Consider the following 20,423-nt stretch of genomic DNA (forward strand, 5'->3'; position numbering starts at 1 on the left):
TAACAACACCATATTTTCACCATTCTTTTCTATCTTGTGCTGTGAATAATCTAACAGGTGGCTTACTCCACTACTACTGAGGAAGGAGCTGAGAAGCTGATGGTGATGTGCAGGTCTCTTTTCAAGTAAGAGTGTTTAATTCATCTGTTAAAATGCTGTTAAAATCTGCTTAAATTATCAATTTCAAGGTATTTTCATATGCATATTAATATTCCAATACATTTCGACAATCAGTTAATTCCAAAGAGGAATCTAACAGGAAAATATAAGGTTATGTTATGCTTACAACCTACAAAAGGAAGTTTGATTGGAAGATTTTTCAAAGCTGGTCTAAAACAAGGAATTCTCTTTTCTGCCTTCAAAGTTGTGGAGCTTAATTCCTAAAGCTTAAAGGCAGGAAATGCTAAACTTACAGTGAGCACAGGTTTCTCCCTGCCCTGCAGGCAGAGAGCTCTATAGCCCTTGGCTAAAAATCAGTTGATACTTCTGCTTTAATATAGCAGAAGTACCGTCACTCTTATGAGCATATCTGCTGTGAGAGGAATAGCAAAACTACGCAAATGACTTTACATCTGTTGTATGAATTGCAACATTTGGTGGTATACTGTAATGTGTGATCAACTGGGACAATGCTTATGCTGGGTTTCACAAACATTTTATATCCCTAATTTTTCTCTATGTGGATCAGTGCTAGGTTACAGAAGAAGGTTACATTAAAGTAGTCTGTGTTGGTAAAGATTCAAATTAAGCCAGCAAAATTCTGGTGCCACAAGAGCAGTTATATTGCAATAGTGCAATATATTAGCTAGACAAACATTGGGCCTAGAAGTGGAAGACCGTTTAAACGATGGAAGGCTAGGGCCAAGAATTACTCTGACATCAAGGCAATCCTATTGGAAGTTGTGAAAGGTGTCTTATGAGACTCTAAGAAATACTCAACTCATTCTATGTAATACATAAATAGAACCAGGTAAATGATGATAAGATGTATGTAAAGTATTCTTGTGTTTGTCTTTTGGCTTTTCAGATTAGAGTTATGTTAATTGGCTACCACTCCAGGCCTTGGAAGGTGATCCTTTGTGATTTCCAGATCTGAGGAGGCCTGCAAGTTATGTGAGTGTCTGGAAGCCTGCCTGAGTCTGATGAAATAGCAGAATTCCATCTATGTTCAAAACAGGATATATAAATGCTTAGAGGTAGAGACATGCTTCAGTAGCTGAATGTGTGAACAGAACCACTCTCATTCCACCCACACTGACTCCATGCCTAGAGGATGATTCTTTATAATTAGACAAGTCTTAATTGCCCTGATTCTTCCAACAAGGTCAGCAAGTCTTTGCGCAGTGGCTTGTCTTGTAAATGGTAATAACTTTTTTTTTCTTTTTTTTTTTCACACTTGGTAAACAACAGTCCTTATGATATTGATGAGTCCCAGATGATACAAAAGCAAGTTGAGAGAAGCACTTACTAAGATTTTCCTACTTCTAGGGCAAAGTGCATATATGTAGCTGAATGTAATGGTATGTAATGTATTAGTTTTTTTTTTGTTTTAATTACTCTATCTGGGAGCCTCTTCCTGAACTTGTGGAGATGTGTTTACAGTTGATTTACTACCATATGATCTTGTTCAGATAGTATTCATTTTGTAATCAATCCAGTTATCTTTCTTTGCAGTTATTGTAGTTAAAGTTCATCTTCATTAAAACTATTTGACCAGAACAATATACAGTATTCTTAATTAGGTCTTTCAATTCCTCTCATGAAAAATGTTTCCTCACGCACTTGTGAATTTGTTAGCTCATTGTTAGCTCATTGATAGAAACGATCACCCTCAAGTAGACTGACAAACATGCCTCTTTTTAAATTTTTTTTTTCTTTTTTTCTTTTATTTTTTTTCTTTTTAATCAATTTCTTCTACAAGTAGAGGTATCTGGTCTTTATGCCCTTGTATCATGATCTCATTTTATCAATCTAATCAATATGGTAATATTCTCTGCTAATTTCATCCGCATTGTTCCTTATGATCTTTGAATTACTTACTAAACAGGATGTCTGCTTGATAAAACAGCTAGCAAGCCTTCCTTATACCATGGCTTCTTAGGCAATATTATCTGTTGATACCTCTAGCCTTAGCTGTCTTAGAAACACATTAGCACCTGCCTTCTTCACCTTTAGCAAATATTTTCTGTGTGTATATTGTATCAAATCACTGATTTAAATTCCTGATAAATAATGTTCTACTCTCTAACAAATCAGATATCTTGGAATAGGAGAGATTAGATTGATTTGTGGTGATGTACTCTTGATAAAGCCACATTGTAATTTATACTGCTTTCCTTTTCTCTCTCTGCACCTTAATTCTTCCTTCAAAATCTGTCCAAAGACTTAGTTTTGATTAAGTCAGTTAATGTCTAGTTCCAGAATTATTTGTACCCATTCTTTTGAATGTAATTCCTGCATTTACTGATTTCAGTTCATAAGATACCTCCAAATATTACAGCTACTACTCGTAATATTAAATATGAACACACTATATAATAAAGCATTATCTATTGTAGTGTAGTAGGATGTGCAGTCTTGCTTGCCTATTCCATGTATCTAAGTTCTAACAGGGAGATTATTCAGCTCTTCTTATATTTGCTTTATGAGGTATTAAGAATATTAACATTTATTTCTCTCCCAGGTGTCATAATTTCTGATGTTCTATCTTTATTTTCATTCTTACTCCACTAATGTCCTCATCATTAACTTTATAGGAAATTGGGGCAAGATAGGTATTTAATATGTGGGTTGGTATTAATCTCTATATTTGCAGTACTGCATCTTTTTTCTTCCAGATGCTTATTTATTTTAAATGTTTGTAATGAACTGTTGTTAATTGTAAAGCCTAGCTGAAATCTCTCAGCCATTTTTCTTCTTTCTGCATTCTCTGACTTCTGAGAAACAGTGTTCTTTGCTCTTAGATTTGCATGTGTACAAAAGGAGTTGATTCTGTGAAGAAATGCCATAGGCTTTTTTTTTCTAGTAGGTTTTATTCTGGCTTGCAGTGCAAACTGTAAATAGATTCTGGCCCTTGATTTAAATTCCTATATTTTTATGTTTTAAAAGCTTTGTGTTCCTGAATTCATGCTGTATGCTTTCTTTATTTCCTTCTAAAATCTCAAACATTAGTGATGGACAGTCCTGCTGTGTATCTTGCAGTTTGATAAAGACTGATTCAGTTCATGATCACCCAATCCAAGACTGTTTTCTATTGCTGCAGAGACTAGCTTCAGGGCAGGCAAGACTACACTGGGCAAGGGATCTGAAACAAAAATGGCTGAGAAAAAGCCCCTTTTAAGGCTTTTTTGAAGCCAGCAACAGTGCTGCGCTTGTGCTGGGGGGCTGGCACCTTGTGGGTGGGCTGCTGAGTGAGCAGGGGTAGAGCTGCACTGCCCATGCTTGGCCTTGACACTTTGTGATAAGTATTACATTGCCTTGGGGAGGCAGAGGCTAGCTTCAGCCCACAGAGCACGCCAGGTGAGTAAGAGGTAATGTTGCTGACCCTCCTGTCTGAAACCTTCTTGTGTCTCTTTAGGAAGCAGTGGGGCAAAACTTCAGAATTCTTTTGGAGTTTTGATGCAGGGTCCCTCTAGAAAGGTACTGTGTCAGAAAGCCCAGCTGAAGTGCCTTTACACTAATGCATGCAGCACGGGAAATAAACAGGAGGATTTGGAAACGGTGATGTGCTTGGAAAATTATGATCTGGTTGCTATCACAGAAACATGGTAGGATGAATTGGACAATTGGAATACTCTGATTGAGGGCTACAGGCTCTTCTGAAGGGACAGACAGGGTAGGAAGGGAGGAGGAGTTGCCCTCTATGTTAGGAAGTGGATAGACTGTGAAGAGCTGTGTCTGAGGAACAACCATGACCAGGCTGAGAGCTTATGGGTGAAAATCAGAGGTTGGCTCAGTAAAGGGCATCTAGTGGTTGGGGTCTGCTACAAGCCACCTGAGTAGGGGGAGCCTGTTGAGGAGGCCTCCTTCCTTCAACTGTGGGAGGTGTTGTGCTCAAAGGTCTTGTCCTGACAGGGGGTTTGAACCACCCAGATATCCGCTCGGATAGCAACACAGCAGGTGCCAGACAATCCAGTAAAATGTATCTTCTACCTTTTGTATCTTATGCTACTCAAAATGGAAGTACTTTTTATGAAATATTTTGTGTCAGAAAAAATATTTGATGTCATTCCTGATCAGCCTTTCCCTTGATAGTTTTTCTTGGCTTCATTATCTGAACACTAGTAAGTAGCATTAAATGCTTTAACATTAATATAATGAAGTCCTTTTAGAGGAAAAGAAACCAGACGAACATGTGAAGGGCTGCAAATCATCTAAGCTTTCTCTGTGACAGCTGTGCTTTTAAAGTTTAGGGAACAACTGAAGAACTAGATGAGGTAAGAAAATAATGACAATTAAAAGGATGAGAAAAATAGGTAAGACAAGAAACAATACTGCAAGCAGCCAGAACTAATTCGTGGACACATTTTGAAATCCTGTTATTGAAAAGAATGGGTTTAGAATTTAGATTCCTCACAAGTATCACCTGTCATACTTTATTAGGATTATCAGCTTGTTGCTGCTGAGCCATCAGGCAGTACCACAATAACGCTCAGTATACTGGTCAGCAATTACTGCCAGCATCCAAGTATGAAAAGCTGAGTAGAGAGAACTGTCTGTTTCGCTGACTATTTTCTTCCCATGTAACTTGCTACCATAGGTACTATAAAGCACCTTGCTTCTCAGTATTTCTCATGTTGTTTCAAAGGCACCTTCTGGAAATCTCCTGGAAAAAGCAAGTGATTCCGGCCCCAAATAAGCCAATGAATGGAAAGGGGTGGAAAAGACAGGCTCTCTGTTTTGGTGCAAGCTAGTTGTAAAATAATCAACAGGATTCTCATAAGATTTTTAGATATCAGTTTTTACTTGGTCAATGTATTAACAAATACCTGTTGAGCAAGCACTTCACTACTGCAATTTTAAAGCTAACAATAAATACATCAGCATTTTAGAACAATGGATCATCTCTATTCTTGTGGTGGAGTCCTTGCTTTCTGTTTTAGGATCCAGGTGTTTATTTTTAGGTCTTGACTGATACTAACTTCCTAAATCACACTTTTTTCTTTTTGTACTGAACCGTAATTGACTTAAGTATATTTTGTGTAAAGGATTTGCTTAAGAAATGAAAGATTAATGTTCACACACCTAAGAGAGTTATGTTTTCTACATTACAGATCTTAACCTTTTAAAAAATGTGTAACATATATTTTAGTTTTGTCTAAGGTGCCTTATCAGCAGTAATACGAGCACATGGCAGTAATACTGTATCATATGAAATAAAGGTACATACCTCTTACCAGTTTTAGGATAACCTGAGAAAGGTATTAGTCTCAAGCTGGTAGTAAGAAAGGAATAGCTTGCCTCCTTCTAAAGACAAGGGCTCACTGGAAAACTCCCAGAAGGAAGTAGTCTCCAATTAGAAGACATTTTCCTCTTGGCTATGAGCCCTCAAATGTGGTTAGGGAGGGGTGAACCTGGGGCTGGGGGGGGGAAGGGGGTGGGGGGAGGGAGATGGAAGGTGGGAATTATTCTCCAAAATGGTGGTGTGGCACTGGCACTTGTAGATGTGGCCCTGAAGGACATGGCTGGTAGGCATGGTGTGGATGGTTGGACTTGCTGATCTTATAGTCTTTTCCAGCCTTAATGATTCTATGATTGTATGTGTCTTCTGGAGTTGATTATAATTTGTGCTGATGTAAATACCGTGAAGTGTTTCTAACTATTCATTGAATTTGTTTCAAACAAGCTGCCTCCATCTTTTCTTCCATTCTTGCTCTCTAGGTAGCTTGAAAATCCCAGACATTTGCAGAATGCAATACCTCAGGTTTCATGTGCTGAGGGAAGGAGCATGTGTTCACTTGAAGTTGCACTGAAGCTCTTTGATGTGCCTGTAGGCTCATGCAGTAAGGAGAATTTGCAAGCGTCCCATAACATATCTGACCAGCTGCAGCTGAACACAGCTTGGATTTTAACTATTTTGGTTCAATGATTAGATCAATGTTTTATTAATTTTAGTCAAATCTGAGTATTGAATTCAAGCAAGTCGTAGCATTCTGGCAATATGTCCTGAGCACCCACTGTGTCAGTATGACTGAACAAATTGTTCTGTGGGAATTATTCAGTGAGCTGTCTTTGCAGTATACAGGAATAGTCAAAGCTTTCCTGCACTTGACTGATACAAGACAGCCTGGCTTTCTGGCTTCACATGACGTTTCTCCACAGTGTGATACTGTCAGCTCTGAAGTTACTGTATGCCCATATTGCAACACTTGTGTATTTTGAAGGCAGCAGACCAACTCCAGAGAAGGATTTGTGAAGCCTTTGAAGCAGTAGTTCTGTAATTTACTGCTGGATCCTGCAGGAGTATGTAACAACCTCAAAATAAGTTTTGCAGAGCTGAGATCGGCTTGCTTTTTGGTTCAGCTGGAGCTTCTCCAGATGGTCTACTACCTCTATGGCAACTGGGGACTGCACTTGGAAAATATTCAGCAAATTGCAGGTTGTTGTTGCTTTTTTTCTGCCAAAAAAAGTTAAGATCTGTTGAAGCCCTGACAGCTGTACCTTGTCATCGAGAAAATCCTCTGAAGAAAAAACACTGACTATTAATCTTGCTATTGGATTTTGCTCTGGTGGTTAGTTACATCTTGTACATCAGTTTTTACCACCCAGACAATGCTGTCATTGTTTTCCCAAGCAAGAACTGGAAGGGAATTAATTGATCTCTGTGAATCAGCCCTGAAGTTTCATATATATATATGAATATATATATATGAACATATATATATACATTTTTACATTTAGTGAAATAATCATAGGATGTTATTTGAATCCAAGGGGGACTTCTTTGAATAACAGAGTCACTGAGGAATATTTTGAAAATAAGACTCGTTCTGAAATTACCCATAAAGTGCTTGATAGCAAATGGCTGATTGACTATGATAAACACTTTGCAATAAGTAGCATTTGTATTTCAGTGTTGCTGTTGACATTCACATATTCACGTGGTGTCTGAATAACATTTGGAGTTATGATTGCTAGATATCACCTATTTCTGTAAGGGCTTATTGGAAAGTTCACTTTTGACATAGTAGCATCATGGCGTACAGATTAACTTGCCTGATTATTCTGCAGCTATAAAATTAAACAAATTTCATGATTCATGTCAAGAACAACTGAATTCATGCTATCATCTTCTCTCTTCTTTGAAGTGCTCTGGGACATGCAGAAGTACTTGCATGTCTGTGAACTGAATGCTAAGAATTAGGAGCAAAATCATTCATGCCATGTCACTTTGACTGTCAAGTGTGTAAGAATGGGTTAATGTAACACCATTGCAATTACTGCTGAATTAGGGAAAAGTGTTGTAGGAAATTAGTCACATGAGCTTTATATATATTTCAGGGCTAGATTTAGCAAGGCTTTTAACCATTGTTTTATTTGAAATACAATTTTTCCTTTATACTTTACTCTTCTTATTTATTTTGGTTCTGCAGCACTGCCCTTCCTTCTTGCCAGGTCTGATTCCTGCTGGACACTTCTGGTAGCCAGCTGTCTCCCATAATACAGGAGAAAGCAATCCTTCTTTATTGGAATTAGTTTTTTTCTAGATTAGTGCTTGTACTTTTGTTATGGGGAAAGCCAACACATGCCAGGGCTGTTGCACGGCTGATGCAAACTCACAGTAGTGGTGAAGGAGGAGGAAATAGTGAGAGCAGTGCTTACTGAAGATAGTGAGCGGCTGGGTAGTAGTATCACCCATTCCTGTGGTTTTCTTGGGAAGTGAGAGAATGAGAAACAGATTCCTCAGAGTTCTTCCAGTAGTCTGAGAACAGCTAACTACCACAAGTGTCTGGCAACAGCTCAGTTCCTCCAAAGCCAGGGAAAAAATATAAATGATTTAGAACAGACGTTTTGGTTAGTTCTCACTCCTCATCTCTAGAGATGTTGAACTGTTGCCAACTCAGGATGCCAATGAAACAAAAGAATTTGGGAAATACTCTTATGGAGTAACTTTTCCCAGCTAAGTCCCTATTCTGATACTACAGATGAAGCAGTTTCAGTTGAGTTTAAAATTGTGTGTAATATGGCAGGGTGCAATTAGGTTTGTTAACTTTGATGTAGATGGTAAACCCCAGGAGGAAAAGTCATTGATGATACCTAGTACTAAGATATACTGGTAAACAGATAATTCTGTAATTGAAATTCCTCTTTGTGGTACCAGTACTGTCTATGTGATAGAATATAATAACCTCATACTTTTGACCCAAACAGTCAATTTTAAGGGAAGCTTATGAGTTCATCCCAAGAGGGGAATAAACTGATAATGGAATTGTATTTCTTCCATGTTGCAGCGATCATTTCAAAGAAAGAAGAAAAACCAAGTTCCTCTGAACACCGTTTGAATCAAACATTGAAAATGATGTCTTTTTTTTTTTTTTTCTTTTTTTTTTCTAGCTGCTTGTCATTCGAATGTCATGGATTTCTTGTTGCTTTTTTCTCTGTTGCTATCTGATCAGTCTCCTATGTATCCTATCTTAAGAGGTTCCAGAGAGTGTTCCTTTGTTTCAAGACTGCTTATTAAGAAAGTTATCGTCAGATTTATTGTCATCTGCAGACAGAAACTGAAACTGTCAGGAGCTTTTCAGTTCACTTTCAGCGGCAGCTTAAGCACATATGAACAGCAAGTATAGAAAGCAGAGATCCCATGTCTTCAGCACCCTGCATGAAGACACTAAGTATTTGAATACAGTTCTCTGGACAGCAGCAATGTGTTTGTCATTTCAAGTTCCTGGTGGAAAATTATGCATTTCTCAGATCTTTTTAATGTTGTGGAAAAAAGGAGAAGGGTATTCCTTAAAGTGTCATGTAGACTGGGTATTTTTAGCCACCAATACAGTTTGCTAATGTGCAAGAATATCTGCAGTTCTGTCTGTTCTGTCTCAGCTGTCATTCTAGTGTTGTGGTCAGACTCCCTCTTGTGAAGAGTATTTTCCTCCATGTTCAATTTACTTCATATTCCTTGTCTGCTCTAACACAGAATTTGAGTTGGGTGACATCCATGTCTTCATGTGTATAGAAAGGGCAAACTGAGTGACTAATTAATAAGCATAATGCCACATGAAGAATGAATGCATCCTCTGTGATATAACAACGTTGATCTCCCTTGTACTTATATGACTGAAACGATTACATTCTGGAAAACAATAACTTGATCTCTGCAATTTCTTGCCTGCTCCACACACTGGGATGAAAATTTTGAAGAGAATCTCTCCTTACTGCCTTGGGAATTTAAAAAACAGGAAAAGGTGATTGAGGCTGAATTGAGCAGCTTGGATGTGTCAGGATGCTCTCACTAGTAAACTTACTCTTAATTACTAAGCACTATCTTCTGAATAGCATCATGACAGCTTTAGGGGATATCCTTAATAAATTGGTTGGAGTATGTTTAACTAGAATGATAATTTAGTATAGTCTTTCTTCTTTCTTATTTGTTTGTAGGGAGTGTGAGGATCACTCACTCAAGACAGACTCAGCACTTCGAAAATCTCTGCTGGACATCTGCAAATGACTTTGTTGTAACTGTAGAACCTGGCAAAATATGGATGAACCTGTCTTTCAAAAGGTAGATGGTGATATTTGGTGACTTCTTAGCAAATCTGTAGCAAATTTTAGGGAGTACTAGGATGTGTTCAGGCAACGACTTGAATGATACTCTTTTCAACCGTGCACCCTTCCCACTCCTTCAGAGTTTACAAATTTGTTGCTTGGGACTGCTGAATTTTACCTCTTGCCTATACCAACCTCCCCTTCCCCTCTTACTGCAGAGGTAAGGAGCCTAGGTGCAGCTGAATCTACTCCTAGTCCTAGACTTGGTCAATGGCTCACGTCTAAAGTTTTGTGTGTGCACAATCCATTCAATCTTAGTGAAGCTTACGAAGTTTGGGAAACTACTAGTCACTTACAGAGGACATGTAGTGGCAAGGTAAGGTGAGTGACTCAGACATATTTTCTTGCACATGCTAAATTGTCCCTCAGGTGATGAGCAAGGTTTATCTGCCAGTTCCTCCAGCACCCAGTTCAAGCTAGTGTTATGGCTCCTATCTGCCAGTGCAACAGCCAGTGTTTGAGCAACATAACAGCCAGACCAAATGTGTGTAGAGAAGCACACTGTCACACCTTCACACTGCAAGTTCTTTCACTGCTTCTATCCCTTTAACCCTCCTGTCCATCTAGTTTGACTCAACTCTGCAGGTTAGACCTGCTCATAGTTAGCTCCAGATGAGCAGAGATATCACACTACCCATAGGGCGAGTCACTTCAGTGGGGCATTAGGTATATCTGCTGCAATGCACTTAGATGTGCCTTGCATTGGTGATATGCATATACACTTTGGAACTTTCTATTGCAAACCACACCATCAGCAACAATTGTTTTACACTGATATAAAACAAAATTAACTTAGCCTGTGTAAAATTTCATGGACATAAATATGGGAAATATTTGTTCCACTCAGTATGAATGGTAGTAACAGCAATAAATATTAAATGTCTGGATTTGCTTCACAGCTAAAACATTTCTCAGTGCAACATTTAAATACCCAAATTGAGCAGGTTTTAAGTAAAGCAATAGTTGGAAAAAAATAATAATTCTGGAGATCCTTTTGAAATATTTTAGGTTTGTTTTTCTCTTTTAATTACAAAAAACAAAGATGAGAATTGTGTTTATCCTATATATGTTTTTTTTTCCTACTATTCATTTGTATGTTGTTATTTAATTGTAGCTTTATTTTCAATGTAATTTTATCAAATTCTTTTTGTTTTCTTGCTCTGAAATATACATTGTTATATTTACAAAGCTTTCTGTTGCCTATTAAGGAAATTCTTGTCTTGCAGTAAATCAGAGCCCTTGAACTTAGTTAAGAAGTTCTCATCAGTACAAGGGTTTGGATATTTAGCTGACTTTTTTTTTTTTTTTTTTTTCCCATAAATAATTAGTACACATCAGTGTTTGCTTAACAAACTTGAGGTTAATCTGCTTTTCAAAACCTCAGTACAAGATATCTGCATGATGAGCAGGAGCAGGAAGAAAGATTTTATATGAAAGAAAGGGAAGAATCTGAATTTCCTCTAGGTGGCAGTGAGTCATAATTTCTATACAAGTTCTGCAGAGAGAGGCTTTCTGAGACTGTCTGAATTTTGTTTAACTTTAAATCCATTTTGGATACATCTTGAAATCCTAAAAGCACTGTGTTGCAGTAGGATATACATGGCTGCAAATCGTTTAGTGCTGGAAATACAGATAAATATGGCACGCAGTTTATGTACCGTGAATTGACAGGTCTCTGCTGTATACTTTCAGAGACCAGAGGATTTGCAGCCAGCCCAGCTTGTTTACAGTGGCTGTTGTCCACCCATACAAAAGGCTGAAGTCATGTGTTGCATATGCATGTTAAGTTTAAATGGTCTGCATATACAATGTGGTAAACTGCACATTTGTGTGAATACTACTTGGAAAAAGCCTTCTGGTAGAATACAAGAACATGTGCGGAAATACCTGGAGCCTGCAGACTTCTTTGGGCCAGATCCATTCTCTCCCTTCAGATCGTGAAGTGGAGTGCCACTTAGTTATCACTAATAACATCGGTGGCTCTGCATAGATTTCCCTTTCCCCGGAGACAAATAACTCAAGTTATCTTTACATTTTTGTATATTTTACATGCTGATGTGGTGTGCACAAGAGCAAATTGCTTTTCAGGATGTTCACGTAGCGGTTTGTGCTTGGTGGAATGGTGGTATTTTAGTGCACATAAAGGTGATAACAGAGCCATTATTTGAGACACAGGTGCCACAGAACAAGACGTCAAAGAGAGAGGAAACAACTCATTCCTCCCAGCAATAGCCTGGAAAGAAGGGTGATCTGAGGAATGCAGCACTCTTCAGTTTGAACCCTGATGTGCCAGGGGAAGGAAGCAAAAGGGGGGAAACCGCACAGACTCAGACTACATGTATGCTCTTGGAAGCATGGCTGAGATGGGGAGAGAGGAAACATGGATGTTTTCCCCCTGCACCAACCACTTGTGCTCACAGAATGATTCAGACTGTGACCTAGGAATGCAGGTGTGTATGATATTCCGACCAGGGAAACAGTCTCTGGAGCAGCCTAAGAGTTGAATGTAGCAGTAGAAATGGTTTGTGGGTTGTTTCAAAAAATGTAAAAGGTAGAATGAGTAAACAGTTTTAAACTGATGAAAAAGTATATTACATATTTGGTAGAGGTTTCTGATAGAATACATTTTGGCATTAAAATTTAAACAAGTCTGAATACAACTCTTTTAGAAAACGTTATGAAAGACTTAGCAGCGTGATGGAAATTAATGGGTAAGTCTCATAAATTGAGTTAACACAACTGGGATTTTGCATTAATAAGAACAAGATTATCATAGTGTATAAATCATGCAGCTATATGTTTAAAAGTATGTACTGGGAATAAATGCACAGTGTATAATATTTCATTGTCTTCTGCTCTCAGTCCAGCACTGACACACTACATCACAAATCTGAGCATTGGTAGATTCTAACAATCCTGCTCTAGAAGCAGTTCACCACTATTTAATGAACTACTAATGATTTTTGCACCCTGTAGTAATGGAAAATATAGGAGTTGATGCATAATTTTGTCACCAAAGATGATGAAGAAAATAATATAACAATCTTCTTTTAATTTAAGCCACTGTTTCACTGAAGCTTTACTTTTTATTTAATTATTTATTTTTTGTTCAGGACATATTCACACAGAATTTTCCTATGACTGAGCAAACACTATTAAAGATGTATCTTAAATGCTGTCTTCTCTAAATGTAAAATTTATAAACTAAGTTCTCTGAAATTACCAATGGAAAAATATGTAGCTGTCTCCTTTACCCTTTTCTTCACACATACATGAAGAAAAATGGGAATATGCAGATGCTGATGGACTATCAATCTGATATGTGTACAAAGGCAGTAGTTTCAGTAAAGCTGAGTTCTGTGTTCCATTATAAATCTACTGTGGATTTCAAATATTCCACATTTTACTATCAAATGCAGCATATTGAGATAGATATGACTCCTTAATCAATTTTATAAAATTCAGCAAGAAGTTTCTGTAATTAGCATTAGATGATTTTCCAGCATTCAGAGTAGTTTACATTTGTGCCTCAAATTATAAAGTATAATTCTAGTTTGCTACATGGAAGATTTTCAGAAAAAGAATGAGAGTGGCTATGTGAACCTTCCAGGGAAGATCTTAACACACTTCTAGCAAATATTTCTGAGAAGGAGTCTTGCAGTTCAGCCTGCATGGAGCTCCAATACATGTTGAAGCCATAGTTTCCTTGTAGAAATCTGGCTTAGAAGTCTAATGTGACCTAAAACTGACTCACTCAAAATATTGTGTCCTTATAAACTTGGACTTTCCTTATGCTTTCCCTTAAATAAATAAATGATAACACTTTGTGGGTGTTACTGTCTTGGGATATGTTTCCTCAAGGACAGGTGAACTGGTGTAAAATGAAGAAAATTCATCCATATGTTTAGGCTGAGGCTTGTGAGAAGCATTTAAATAAGAGCCCTCTCAGAAATCACTTTCCTCTCAAAGCAATTGTCAACTAAAGTTGTCGAAATGCTTTTTGATTCTCCTTTAATGTGTTTGTGCTCATCTCCATAGTTATTTTGATCTTTTCTTGTATTTTTTCGCATCATCAGCAGGTAGTAGTGAAAAATGAGGATATTGGAGTGCTGGTTGAAGTGTATTCTATTAAATGTATTGTCTTCAAAATATTCTATTTCAAAGGTGTGGGTTGATTATGATGACATTTGAATATTTCTGAATTTTGCGGTTCTTTTAATACTTTTAATCAGACAAAAAGAGAGTGGGAGGAAGAGAAATATTAAGTAAAACTAAACCACCTAAACCTGAATTCTTGTTTAGACTGTAGGCTCTGGGATATATTGTAGCAATATTTGAAAGCCTTTAGTTTTGTCCCAGCTATGTCAAAATTCTATCTAATTAATCTGCTTCCTTTCCCCCTCCTTTTTTTTCTTCTTTTTTCCTTCCTCCCCCCCCCCCCCGCCTTTTTTTTTTCTTTTTTTCTTTCTTTTCCCTCAATTGCTTAATTGCTTTGTGTTTCTTTTGCCTCATCCCTTCATTACTTGTTGCTCCTTACTGACAAGCAAGGCTTAGGTAGGTACATGAACAAAATCAATTACTGCTTGTTGCTTTGTTTTATATATTTATTTACTTGGTACTTCTCATACTACCAAATATGAATATTTATTAAAAAAATAAATACAAAAACCACCACCAACAAAAAACAACCAGGAGATAATTCTGAATTAGAAAAGCTTTAAATCCCTTAGGGTTTTGGTGATGGTCAATATGGTATTTACATCCATTTTTTTCCCCCACAGAAAACACAGTCTTCTTGTTTTCTATCCAGTTATAAGGAGCTGCATTCATTTAAGGCATGTACGTTCTTCCTAATTTATTGCAATGCAGCAGATCTTATGTGACTAGTTGAAAACATAAGATTTTGACACTTATTTCATCTTAATCACGATCTGGTCTTTCCTCTAGTCATACATAGTCTAGAATGAACATTATAGCAAGTATTTCCATCTTTTTTACTATTTATTATTAACTACCCATTTTATCCTCTATGATCTTAATCTGAGGAGGCAGTAGATATTTCATAACAACAAACACTGATAATCATCCAAATGTATAGTGTCTGTGTTATGTGAGCTTACTTGTTGCCAGACATTTTAGCCCACCCAGAAAATTAACAGATTTGCATCCAGTTATTGTCTTGCTCTATGTATCCTACTTTGCATTACAGCAGAGACACAAATGGGTCCCTTCTGGGTCTGTGGAAGAGAACAGCTATACCACATAAACTAAATCTAACCTCTCACTAGTGGGTAACAAAAGAGTGGCTTTGCAAAGATTGTGTCAAGTGAACACTGAGTTTTGATTTCACTGTTTGAATTCCTCAGTGATGTTCATTCAAAAGTGTCTGTGCTTGTTAACTTCCTAGCTACCACCCTGGGCATTCAGCTATGCTACAGCTTTGCTACAGGCAAAATGAAGCTTTAGTGCAAAATGAGTGCATATTTTCAATGTGTTCTTCTGTTATCATAAATAGTTTGGTTTGGCAGTTGTGGTATCCAGAAACAGTGTAACTGAAGGCATCTGGTTATTTGTAATGAAATTTTGCAATGAATAAATTACCAGAAATAATATTATTATGGAAAGGAAAATGCACCTTTTCTATTCTCTTTCAACATTTATATTCTGCTTAGTGTTGAAATTGCCATACTAAAGTCAGGATGTGAGTCTGTGTAAGACTATGGAGTAAGATGCAAATCAGGTAAATTAACAGTATTTTCTTCGTATAATTACAAAGAATCCAGTTGCTACTGTGAATACGTGAAAGCCAAAGGCACTGGAATTTGTCTCTTGTAAATTATTATTAAAATGCTGTAATGTTTTATGCTGGTGATTTTGTTTGTTTGTTTTTGTTTGTTAGTTTTCTTTGCTAGTTGATCTATGGTAACTGGACATTAAAGATTTTGGCCTATAACCTCATAGTGAAGTGGTTTTGAAGTCTGTCAAGTTTTATTTAAACCATGTCATATCACATGTTTAATTGAAATACATCTAAAGTTGTGTGTTTATGCTTTTCAGGTACATCTAATACCATAGAAGCTAAGAAACAGGATAAGCTGGCCCTTATTTAATACAGTGCTGACAAACTGGATTTAGTGTTTAAAAACTAGTCTAGACATTGTTATATTGAAATAAGATGCTGAAGCTTGCTGCAAAGGATGCAAAGAATCTTTCCTCCTTCCTTTTCCTCCTCTTTGTAGGCAACTGCTGCTTTGGTATCTCTGACAGTCTTGGCTATTCTTTTGTTCTTGTTTTGCACTGTTTATGGTTCCTTCTGGTCTTTCTCATATCTTACCTAATGCATGAGGTACGAGAAAGAAGAGTATCGTGTTCCATAATCATCTGGTAGATATTTGTCACTGCTGCTGGGATTTCCAGAGCATCTAGAAGCACTGTGCATCTAACTTTCATTGTACCCATGCTCCCACACAGACTCCTTTGAAACCTCCTTCTTGGTTGTTACGCTTGTCTACACCACTGTAGTCATGCCACCCCTGAAGAACAGTTTCTTGCTGCCAAAGGGTGCAGCACATATCAGGCTTCTCCAGTGGTATAAATGCTTCCATTCAATCACCTTCCTTCCTGCCTTTGTTCTACAATCCCTTAACATTCAGCTGTCGTCCTTTGTGCAGTCATGCTCCAGAGCAATTCGATTTAAACAACAGGCCACCCACCGTATTAAATAGTCCTCTTGTGTAGAGCCAATTGCATGACTTGGGCCTAGAGGGAGCAGGTGTATTCTTAAAATTGCTTTGGTTTTGAAGAAATTACAGTGTAGGACCATAGCTGAAGATGTTTCTGAGCATGAAAAGATTGCCTGTGATTGCTGTAGAGAAAAGTGTTAAGATTAAGTTAAATACTCTCTATGCCCCCTGTAAGAAAAGGTAGCATATTATCTCAGGAGAAATTTGAGGATTTTTTAAATTGAATTATGCCAGAAAACCCCAGTCTGACAGTTTTTTTATTAATATATTTCTTTTTTAAAAAAAGTTAAATCAGATTACCTAAATATTTTTTTGCTTGCCAGTGCTAGCTAGAATGATGATAGCACAGACTCAGAGCAAGAAACATTGTGTTGATGACAAAATATATGTCTGAAATGATCTAGTGCTTTCACAAATCACAGGATGAAGGGGTAGCTTATCTTCAGATTATAGCACTTGCTACTGCAGCACGAGTTATGCTGTATAATCTTTACTTCCATTTGAAAATTGTCTGCAGTAGCATATATTCAATTTAAGGGAAAAGTACATTACATAAATTAGGTTAAAAGAACTTCCAACTGTCTGTATTTTGTGATGCTGATTTAATAGAAAGTAGCCCAAAAAGAATACTGTAATGACAGGACAGAAATGTTACTTATATAGAAATAAATATAATGTGTAAGCTTACTTCCAAATTTATTTGACTAACTGCATTAGGATTGGTGTCCCAGTGACTATAAATACAGAATATCTGGCAAAGGCCTGGCAAACAAGACATTTATCAGAAAGCAGGTGATGGGAAATCATGTAAAGTTCAGTGGATCTTTTTTAAATAATCTTTTTTTAAATTTTTTTTTAAAAATTTTTTATTTTTTTTAATCTCCTGCTTGGCACAGATGAGATTGATTGCAATGATGAACACTGTAGGTCTGCCTGGAGGCAGAGGAGTGGGAGCTAGAGGAAGGCCACATCTGGTACTTTTCTGAGGAGCTTGGGGAAAGGTCAGGAAACAAACTCAGGAGAAAGGAAGGAGCAGATGGTGGATAAGGTAAGCTACAGGATCTGTGATTAGCCTGGCTACCAGATTCAGAAATTGAAGATGACTTTGTACAAGAACAGCTTTCATTTTTTATCTTAATAAGATTTATGTAGAATTTAGAGGTTACAATTACTTGATACAACCCAGACAAAAGTCTTTCTTACATTAATTTTCTTTCTCTTTATATTTGGAATTGTAGGGAGGTGAGATTATGTGTTGTAAAACCATTAAGAGCTAAATTATAAATTAAATGAGACTGGAAAACTACAATACACTATTTTTTCCTAATATAATGATGATAATGAATCAGGGAGGAAGTTTTGACAATAATCCAGTAAACAGAAGTAATTATTATATTATTATTCATTGTCTCATGTGTTGAAGATACTCATTAATTGTAGTTTATGTTTTCTATTTAAATTAATGCTTAGGTAGATTTAACCAAATGTATTTTCTGCTTAGAGCTTTTAAATTAAACGAAGAATAAATTTTGCTTTTAAGCTACAGTAAACCAAGATGACTATAAAAGATCAATAATTTAATTTTCAGGTGTGTTAAAAATGTCTGTGAAATATATGTTCTGGCATCTCCTGCAGTCTGATTTGTATTTTTAGGCATTTCCACAGAAGAAATGATGACATAATGTTACTAATTGCCCTATCTGATAACAAGTTGTTTTGCAGATGGTGGCTTTTTTGAAGGTTGTGAAAATTAAACCAAGACCTTTTTATATTTGGAGAATACAGGTTCTTATGTTTGCAGTCAAAACCATTAGCAAAGATTTGTCTGTTTATTTTGTTTATATGCAGAGGTGATCTGCAGTAAATTTCATCTTGGCTAGAAGAGAAGAGAGTTGTCCCACAGAGGAGAGGCACCAAAAGCCACTGACTGTACGTGGGTACAGCCAGAACTCCCTGATGCACTGATTTTGGCAGCTGGCCACCAGGTCCCTGAGAGCAGCTACAGAGGCTGTGGCTTCTCTCCTGTCCTGCTGTCTTTGCACAGTATTTCTAGATGTGGTTGATATTAATAAAGAAAAAAAGGGGTGTAAAGTTATGCCCAAGTTCAAGAATGCAACGTAATGTAACTCTGGAAAGTATTTTCTTTTAAACTGTGTTCAGGGGCCAGGGCAGGTGAGATGGCATCAAATTCTTAATATTTCAAGTTGGCAGCACCCTGTTAAATTGCTTTGTGAGAGCTATGCAGTATGTGATGAATGCATACTCTGCAGTGTGTGGTTCCATGCATATAGAATGGGTTATTGAACAAAATAAACAATTATTTGCAGTCTTTGACAGACAATTCCACATTCTTCTGCAGTCTCATAAATGACAGCTGTGACCAAATTCAAGTCTACCTCCACGTTTGCAATGGCTTCTCTCTGTTTTGTATTACTTATCCCTCTAAATACCTCCTCAGTAGTGAACTTCTTTCACTTGTTTTTGTCATTTGAAATGTTTTAAACTCTCTCTCTTAATAATGTGATATTTTTCTTTCCCCTCACACTAAAATGATGATTTATTTTCCATTGTGGAGGCATAAATCATATTTTCAAATAATATTTAACTGTGAAGTTTAGGCTTTCATAGATGTTCTTTCTAATATCTGAAGTTGTTGCTGCTTCCTAATTGGAATATATCTAATTTTTCAACCGAATAATTTTTGTTTGCATAGGGAGGAATCAGGCAGCATGTACTACTTAGCAGCTGCTTTTCAAGAAACATTATTTGTGGAATTCATTTCGACCATCCAATTTTCTTCTTTTCCATACACATTAGTGGCAGTTTGGACCAGACATAACTTTTTAGAAGTTTTGTTCTCATTTGAGAATTTATTTTGTATCTGCTACAGGGCATAGTTTTATTCTACCCTTTGCTACTGATTTTGTCTTTGATTTACCTGTGCCAAAATGCAAGCAGAGTTCTAAAATTTAAACTGCTCTCATTTTTGCTTCACACAGTCCTGTACACTTGGAGACTCCCCCAGCATCCTTCATTAGGACTGAGTATACTGAAAATAAAATGGACAGTATCTGTGCCTCACTGATAACTATGTATTTCTGTGCTCATTATTTTTGAAAACTGAGGAGAGTCAGTATTTTGTTAAAGATAAAAGGTTGATCAAGACTAAGCTAGTCTTTTTAAAGTTTCACATCTAAATGATATATGTGGTCTGTTGATAGATACTTGGAAATTTCTGTGTTAATTCAGATGTTAAAAATAGGTGCACAAGGCTGACTTTGTGAAAGCTGTTGTATGGTTTCTGTTGAGGCCAACCACCTTCAGCATTTCTGAAAGGAGAAAACCCTTTAAAAGTGTTATTTTACTGCTGGTTGATTTAAAGTCTTTGCAAAAGGGAGAAATGAACACATTCCAAATCTACACGAGATAGTTGAAATTCAGGCAAATTCCCTGCTTTGGAATTGAACGTTTTCCAGAAGCCTAAGGAAAAAATCACTGAGTTATTGAGAAACTCAGAGTCTGTGCTGACAGAGGAATTCTGTGGAGAACTGCAGACAAAGCAATATGTTCTCTTTGTGGTAGCTATGTAATGATATCCTGAGTTACTGTCAACAGCAAGATGCCAGCAGGAGACTGGGTCATTGCTTTCTCTCTTTCTCTCTCTTTTTTTAATGGTGTAAGGAAGGAAAAGTTTCATACTATGAATATTACATAAGTGAGAGAGATGCATTAATTTCAGGGCACTGTTTCTCCACTAGTGAGACCTTGAAGTTTTATCATTTCTATTTGACATCGTCTGCACCCTTGTGGCATAAAATCCAAGTCTAGTTCCCTAATAAACCTATAAATTTATAAATATTGTGAAGTTCCATAGCATGGATAATGTTGATTTTGTATTGGTTTTTACTTGTTAAA

General features: G+C 36.9%; 1 long non-coding RNA gene across 1 annotated transcript; it reads left to right on the forward strand.

Moving 5' to 3' along the window:
* The first annotated feature begins 1,024 nt into the window (after positions 1-1,024).
* LOC146761007 (uncharacterized) lies at positions 1,025-20,423 on the forward strand. The gene is made up of 4 exons (XR_014945733.1): positions 1,025-1,113; positions 9,598-9,721; positions 17,405-17,556; positions 18,357-20,423. It is a non-coding gene; the product is annotated as an uncharacterized LOC146761007 (long non-coding RNA).

The sequence above is a fragment of the Coturnix japonica genome, chromosome 4 (genome assembly GCF_054131305.1).
Source record: "Coturnix japonica strain WE chromosome 4, WE-NBRP24, whole genome shotgun sequence".
NCBI classification, from domain to species: Eukaryota; Metazoa; Chordata; class Aves; order Galliformes; family Phasianidae; genus Coturnix; species Coturnix japonica.